Genomic DNA, 8,585 nt, shown 5'->3' on the forward strand with positions numbered 1-8,585 from the left:
TTTCAACTTAGAGGCAACTAACTTGCAATGTCTCAAAGATGAGCTAAAATTCAAAGTCTAGGGATGGAAAGAACCCAGGATCTTGTGAGACAATACATGGTGGCACCAGCCAGACCCGGGAGTTACCATGGTGGTTGGTCTGCCATGCTATGGGCAACCCTCCATAGAAAACCTTGAAAATTCAGCCTGACTAAATTTGCATAAGTTAGCAACCTGGTAGATGAGGCATTTTTAGAGCTTTGCTGGAATGAATCTATGACTTAATGAAATGTTGGTATGAACTGGGCTTGAAAGGAGTCAACTGTGACAAGTGGACATGCCGAGGGTATGGAGGTATGGAAAAAGCTTCTTTTCTAGTGATGCTCAAGGCTTTCCAGGATCTGAGTAGAAGGATTGAAAAAGCAGGATTCAATACCCGACTTTCCCATTCACACATTACTACACACACACTACTTCTTTTACTTCTCATTCATCCCTTTTCCCACTTCTACTCTTATGGGTTTTAGTCTTTTTCTTTTTTCTATTCCTTTTCCCGCACCGCCCCCCCCACCCCTGCCCCGAATCCCTGGCCCTTGTCTCAAGAGGACCATTTTGTTTTCCTGGTGGCCTTTGAAAAAGAAGGAGGCTGCTGCATCTGACTGAGACAGAACCAGATATGTCAACACTCAGCAACAACTAAGTGAATGTGCAAAGGAGTGACTAGATCATGTCAGGAAACCAACACATACTGGATGCTCTGGCAAATGGAATTGTCTGCTCCTAGTAAACATCCCCTTTCCATCTTCCCACCACATGCCAAATCTGAAGGAAGGAAAGCATGCAAAATTTGAGGTCCTCCGTCTTCCCGAGCTTTTACAAATACATCAGATTCATGCACACTGGCATCTTTCTAAAACACTACATGTACAGCAATTCCTGTTCGGTAGAGTTTTTTTCCTCCCTCTCCTATTTCCTTTTGTCTCATTTGTTTCCACCAGGCCATTGTAGAAAAGTTCCCAGGGAAGATGACCCATTTCCCCAGGGACCCTAGTGGAAACCTGAGCACCTCATAGCTCATTCTGTCTCTCTGTGTCTACTTGTTGATGTGGCATGGGGTTCCACCTGTACATTTTGGGGACACACCTCTGACTCAGCTTGCAGTTGCACATTTAGCCCGTGGAGTCATTTGGGGCATGCCAAGCATGTGCTCGCTTCACTTTTGGCTTTGTGAATCGATTCTCTAATGTCCTTGCTATGAAATTGAAATATGTTTCCCAGAAGCTGCATTTATAAATGCTAATTAGTTATTGATTCACATTATGATGATTTAGGCTTGTGTCATTTTTTACAATAAAAAAATTTGTACACAGTGCGTGTTAGATTTTAGCTATAAAACAGAAATCTATCCTTTTGATTAGTAACACTTTTATGATACCTCAACTCTTCTACTCTTATAATTGAAAAATTCTATTTCCTAATCATTTACTCCCACCTCCCCTCTCCTTTGCTGACTGATTGTTTTCTTTTCAGGAGCTTCTTGACCAGTACTCCAGCCATTGTGGTGACAATCTCTTTGATATTATCAGATATGAACCAGTTATTCATTATTTCTATTGCTCCTGGCTTTCAATGATTACAGAGAAATCCTGTAGAATCTTCTGTTTTGAAAATTTGAAAGTGTCCCCTCCTTTTGGCAAAGGAATGAGCTAGAAGTTACTTACTCCATTGGTAGCATCCAGAACTAAGAACCTGGAGATCAGGGCTGGCTTCAGAGACAGTAATTTCTTTTTCAAAAACAAAAACAACAAAAAACAAAAAACAAACATATTTTAAGCTTTATTATGAGGGTCCTAAAATCATGGTATGTCACCATCTTGGGAAAACCCATATTTCCCCCTTTTCTATGAATTCTGCACAAGCTTCATTTTCTAAAAGATCTGATCTTAATCATCTTATGTTGGTAGGGCAGAGGGTGCCTGGATGGCTCAGTTGGTTAAGCAGCCAACTCCTGATCTTAGCTCAGGTCTCAATCTCAGGGTCATGAGTTCAAGCCCCACATTAGGCTTCACTTAAAAAAAATCTTCTGTCGATGGGATGAAATCTCCTCATGAAATGTACACATCTTTTGGAAGACAGATTACAAATCTGGGTGTCAGCTAGATCCAGGATTGGAGTTTGAGCTCTGCTGCCTGGTAACCTTGGGCAGGTGGCCCTTATTTGGATTTTGGTTTCCTACCTTATGAAGCAGGAGTCAATTACCTGCACTGACAGGTTGTGAAGATGGCACATGGGAGGGGCTCGACAAATTGGAGCCACTATTATTATCTCCCCATCCCATTTGCTACACCCTAACTCCCCAGAGTCAATCACATATTTTTATCTTTTTGTCTATATCTGCCATGCACGGTCATATTGAGCAAGGCACTTACATTACATTACACTGAGCAAGGCACTCTTATATTATAAGAGAACTAGGATGGATATTAAATTAATTTCCTAGGGCTGGATTTGCAACAATTACACAGACTGAGTGGCTTTGAACAATAGAAATTTGCTCTCTCACAGTTCAGGAGGCTGGATATCTGAAATCAAGGAGTTGATAAGATCATGCTCTTCCTGAAGGTTTTAGGGAAGAATCCTTCCCAAGGATTCTGATGGGTTCAGCAGTCTTGTTCCTTGACGTGTGGGTACATTCTCTGCTTCTATTGTCATATGAACCTACTTACCCATGTGCCTGTTTGTCTCCAAATCATCCTCTCTTCGTAAGGACACCAGTCATTGGATTCAGATAGTACCCTAAGACAGTGTGACCTCATCTTACCTTGACGACATGCGCAAATACTCTGTTTCCATATAAGGTCACATTCACAGTTTCTGGGTGAACATGAGATTTTAGGCAAACGTATTCAACCCATACATTATCGAGGGACCTAGAGTTCAAGAATGAAATAATATCTGGAAACCAAACCATAACTAAACTGAAGTAAATGAATGCCATAATAGAAGCATGAGCAATGGTGGTGTTGAATGTATCTAACACAGTGACGGGTTGTTTCTTTGAAAAGGGAAGGAAATCATACTTGGATTCGAGTAAGTATGAAGTGTTTGTATTAGCTATTGATTTTTTACGAGACCATGTTGGGATTAGAACAGGGTGCTCTGTGCCTGCTTGCACCTCTCCTTCCTGTGATGTCTGTCCCTCTCTGCTCCCCACCCTGCACCAGAGCATCTTGGTTCTGCTGATAGCCACAACAGGATTTGCATTTACTTCTTCCTTCCAATGGAAAATATGGTTTTGTTTAGGGATTAGGAATTAAATGGGACATGGAGCCAGATAGAGAAAACATTATTTTCCCAGTGTTTCAGAGCTCAGAGGGAGGCAGCCCAGCTTCATGGAGCCTTGCTCAGGGAAGCATGCAGGGCTGATGTTTAGTAAGAAGATCGGTCTGCATGCTGGGGGTGGGGGGATTCTGCTGGGGGCAGTCACATGGGTGATGGCAGGAAGGGCAGCAGGGATGAGAGATCAGAACCATATCCATGACCCTGAATTCTTTGCTAAAATGACCAGCATCCTTAGAAGTCTGTTTTCATTGCCTTTCTGCTGGAAGCCAGTGGAAAGGCAGCATCTGCCCAAACACAGTGAAATACAGAATGGAGGAGCCTACAGAAGCAAGAGCAGAGGTAGGCATGGGGTCTCAGTCACGATCTCAGGGTGAAGGTGCTGATACTTGGAGCTGGCATCCTTAAAACTTCTCTGGGCAGGGAAGCCTGCACTGAGGACACAGAGGTCAGGTTTAAAGTAGTATGGTACTCAATAAAAAACAGGCTCAGATCTATAGAGGCAGAGAACAAACTGATGGTTGCCAGAGGCGAGGGAGATAGGAGATAAGCAAAATGCGTGAAAGGGAGTGGGAGACACAGGCTTCCAGCTCTGGAATGAATAAGTTACTAGAAGAAGAGGCACAGCACAGGGAATATAGTCAATGATACTGTGATAGTGCCATATGGCGACAGGAGGGAGCTACACTTTTGGTGAGCACAGCAGAACGGTATATATTGGTCAAAGCACTATCTTACACAGCTGAAACTAACGTAACATTGTGATATTGTATGCCAACTACATTTTTTTAAAAGGGTGAAAAGACTTGTTAAAAAAAAATAAAAGATAAATAACTTGGGGGGCACCTGGACGGCTCAGTTGGTTAAGTGTCTGACTCCTGATTTCGGCTCAGGTCATGGTCTCAGGGTTGTGAGTTTGAGCCCTGTGCTGGGTAGGGAGTCTGCTTGAGACCCCCCCCCCCATTTATCCCTCTGCCCTTCCCCCCAACCCCCATGTCTCTCATTCTCTAAAAAAATAAAAAATAACTTGGAATCTTCAAAAAAAAAGAAAAAGTAGTGTGTTCCAATTTAGAAGGAAAACATCCTAGACCCTAATAGGTAAGAAAGACAAGCTTATATATAACTCTAGGGGAAGGACAAATAATGAGTGAGACTTAACAAAAATGCCTAAATGAGGATAAGTCATGAAATAGGGGAGGGGTCTCTAGAGGACTTTACCTAAATCCCCAAGTTCAGGGAGACATTATCTCTAACAGCGAAAAAGGAGATAACCATAGAGCATCAGCTATACCCTGGGGACAGAGGTAACACCTTCCATCCCCTTCTCTCCTACAAAATCACCAACACAAGTGGCCCATGATCCAAAAGACAAATCCCACCCAAGTTCAGGCACAGGTCAGTGATGCATGAGGGGTGAGGAGTATCTGGCCCATGGGAATGAAAGGGTAATGCACCCTGGGGTCAGACTCCAAGTCAGTTCAGAGATGGGACCAGGGGCTCAAGCAGGATTCAGCTCTGAAAGAAAACTGGCAGGACCCCCAGAAGAGGGTCAGATCCCAGCTGCCTGGGAGGGGAGGTAGGCAGTGCCAAGGCACTGGGAAGCCCCAGGATGGGAAGAAGCTCCAAAGGCCCACGTTTCCCAGGCAGCATGGATCTGACAGGCAGATGAGCTCCCTTTGCGGGGAAGAGTCGGGAAGCCGCCATCTTCCCCTGACATCCTGTCAGGGACACGATGACATGACATGCCATGTCGCCCTGTCCCTGACAGTATGAAAGACCGATATACTGAACTGATGTCCTGTAGGTGCTGTAACAAATGACCACAGACTTGATGGCTTAAAACAACAAAAACTTATTCTTACTTATTTCTGGAATCAGAAATCTAAAATCTAGGGATGGCTGGGTGGTTCAATCAGTTAAGCATCTGCCTTCAGCTCAGGGCATGATCTCAGGGTCCTGGGACTGAGCCATGTGTTGGGCTCTTTGCCCAGTGGGGAGCCTGCTTCCCCCTCTCTCTGCCTGATGCCCCTCCTGCTTGTACTCTCTCTTTCACTCTCTCTCTCTCTCAAATAAATAAATAATCTTAAAAAAAAAATCTAAAAATCTAGGCACAAGCAGGGCTCTAAGGAAGAATCCTTCCTTGCCTTTTCTAGCCTCTGATGGCTCTGTGAGTTCCTGTTTTTAGAAGACAAGATGAGGAATCAGGACAGTTTCAAAGAAGGAGAATGTTTTCCTGAATGCCTTAAACCCCAGAGGTTCAGAGCTAATTTTTTTAAAGATGACTTGACAACTTGTTCACCTTGGTTTCTGCCCTCGACAAGGGAGTAAACTTGACAGACAGAGACAGGTTAATTGAAATGTTCCCTCAGCCTGCAAGCTGCTTGGGCAAAGATGGTATCCTTATAAACCGCAGGGATGTTTAATAAGTTTTGTGTTTTGGGTTTTTTTTGTTGTTGTTGTTGGTTTTGTTTTCCTCCACTGTCAAAAGGAACTCAAAGCTGAATGTTCTTATTTGTGATATAAGGGCTGGTGATAAAGGCTCTCTTTTAGAATAAACACTATTGTTTTGAATCCTAGGAATTCTATTTTTCTTTTTTTTTTTTTAAGATTTTATTTATTTATTTGACAGACAGAGATCACAAGTAGACGGAGAGGCAGGCAGAGAGAGAGGAGGAAGCAGGTTCCCTGCTGAGCATAGAGCCCGATGCGGGGCTCGATTCCAGGACCCTGGAATCATGACCTGAGCCGAAGGCAGAGGCTTTAACCCACTGAGCCACCCAGGCGCTCCGGAATTTTATTTTTCTAAATATTTATTTATATAAGAGGAAGAGCAGTGAGAGGGGCAGAGGGACAGGGGGACAAACAGGCTCCTGGCTGAGCAGGGAGCCTGACACAGGGCTTCATCTCATGACTCTGAGATCAATACCTGAGCTGAAATCAAGAGTCAGACACTTAACCGACAGTCACCCAGGCACCCCTAGGAATTTTTATTTAAGTCTCATATACTGGCCCATAGAAATCCATTTATACAAGTTATAATGGCAACAGCATCTCCTGGACTGAAAAGAGGAGTAGGCTTCTGGCCTAACACCATGGCTAAAGGGAGGAAAACAGGGAAACATGGCTAGAAAACATTTCTTATGTGTACGTTACAATCAAATCCCTCAGAATTTGTTGTGCATGGCTAATATTAATGTCTATAGCCTTTAAATTATTTTTTAAAAGTCCTATATGACATAATCTTGTTTTTATAAAGGACTTAGAGAGATCTGTGGGATCATTAGTGCACCTGCAAGGAACGAGTCGTTCAATACCTTGGTTTTACTAGATTGTATGTCCCACACCACAGGGGTTAGACAAATTTACCCCACTTTAAAAGAATATTTAAAAACATCTGTTCAAGTTTTGTTTAGGAAAGGAGAATGACGTATGTGACTGGGCAGAGGAGGGGCTGCTGGTGGCAGCATTAAGCCTTCTCTGGGCCATCCTGAACAGTTCTGATCTGGCCCAAACTTGCATAAAAGGATTCTTCAAGCTCATCACAATCCCTCCCAAATAGCTGTTAGAGTCAGACATTTAACCGACAGTCACCCAGCTGTTTTTTTGTTAGAAGAACCTGCCCATTGGGGCCAAAATGAATTCCTTCCTGGCATACAGAGAAGTAAATATATTCTTTCTATCTCTGTCTTCTTACATTTCAACTTTCTCCAGCACCTGCCCCTCCAGCCTAACCAATCTGGCTCTGTAAAACACAGCACTGTAGTCTTTAGTCTTCCCACAGTTAATAATGATGGATTGTATTACATCAAATTGTCAAAGATTATCAATAGTCTATTAATGCAGTTTCATGCATTTTTCTTTGCCTGGATTGATGGTTAAGAAATATCTAGATTTGTTTCTTCTCTTTTACAAAATCAATGCCAACATTCATCTCATGATTAAAAATCACATAGCAAGTCAAGTTTTTTAACCCTTCAGGTTTAGCCGGAAGGTTTGAGAACCTCCTATATATTGAGCATTATGCTAGGGCTGTATCCACATGTAATCTCTTTAATGCTTTTCCTTGGGAGCTCCTCTTGTTCCTTGTATTTTTTTTTTTTTAGATTTTATTTATTTATTGGACAGAGAGAGAGAGATCACAAGTAGGCAGAGAGGCAGGCAGAGAGAGGAGGAAGCAGGCTCCCCGCTGAGCAGAAAGCCTGATGTGGGGCTCGATCCCAGCACCCTGGGACCATGACCCGAGCCAAAGGCAGAGGGTTAACCCACTGAGCCATCCAGGCACCCCTTGTTCCTTGTATTTTAATCACAGAATCTATGACCCAATTTCTCTTATCTCTTATCACCTTTAGACTACTTCCTAGGTCTTGGTCTTGCCTTCTAAGAGGAGTATGTGCCTTTCAGTATAAGAATAGTGTGTTCTGTGTGCCTCTATTCTATTCCCAAAGGTGCCTAGCAGATGATGGAGGAAAAGAAGAACTCAATACAGGCTTATTGAACACTCGACCAATGAATTTACCTGTGTCTTCTGTCAACTGTGAGCACCCACAGCCCAGTATTTGTAATGCAGATCTTAATTTTCACCTCCTTGAATTTTTGTCCCCATTCTCGTTGGGGTTACATAAAATTGGGTGAGAGGTAGAAAGGGCCAAAAAAGCCACTTGTGCATGATGAGTTTTCTCAGGTATAGTGTCTTCCTTACATAGAATCCCAAGGCAGGGAAGTATGACAAGGTGGAAATGTTAGCCAATTTGATGTTGGGAGAATAGAGATCTAGACTTGCCTCTTCAACAATTGTTCCATAACTTAATCTTTCTCCACCTCTTTATTCACAAAATTCAAATAATCATAGCACATCACCTGTCTTGTGTTCTTGAGATCTCAAGTAAAACAGATGTGCAAACATGTCAGGAAGAATAAACTGTAATATGGATCGGATAGGACCATTGTTCTTGAGGTTACTCAGACCAATTACACAATTTGACCTGATTGGCATCTAGTATCTTCCTTGAAGCTACTTTCCTCCTCCAGCTCATGCATACCCCTTTCTGTGCTACCCCCCACACCAACAAGCACGTCTGGGCAAGATTTTAGTGGTCATGGGCTCAGTGCATTCCCCGTTCTCAGTGGTAACACATTAGTCTTTAAATTAATTCTACTTGGATTTAATATTTCAATTTTTTTCTCCTATTGAACTCTGGTTTCACATTCTAGAGATTGAATTTATCTCTTCCAACCTTTCCCTTTTCTAAAGTGAAAGAGAAAGGAGG

The sequence above is a fragment of the Mustela lutreola genome, chromosome 13, assembly GCF_030435805.1.
Source record: "Mustela lutreola isolate mMusLut2 chromosome 13, mMusLut2.pri, whole genome shotgun sequence".
Lineage (NCBI taxonomy): Eukaryota > Metazoa > Chordata > Mammalia > Carnivora > Mustelidae > Mustela > Mustela lutreola.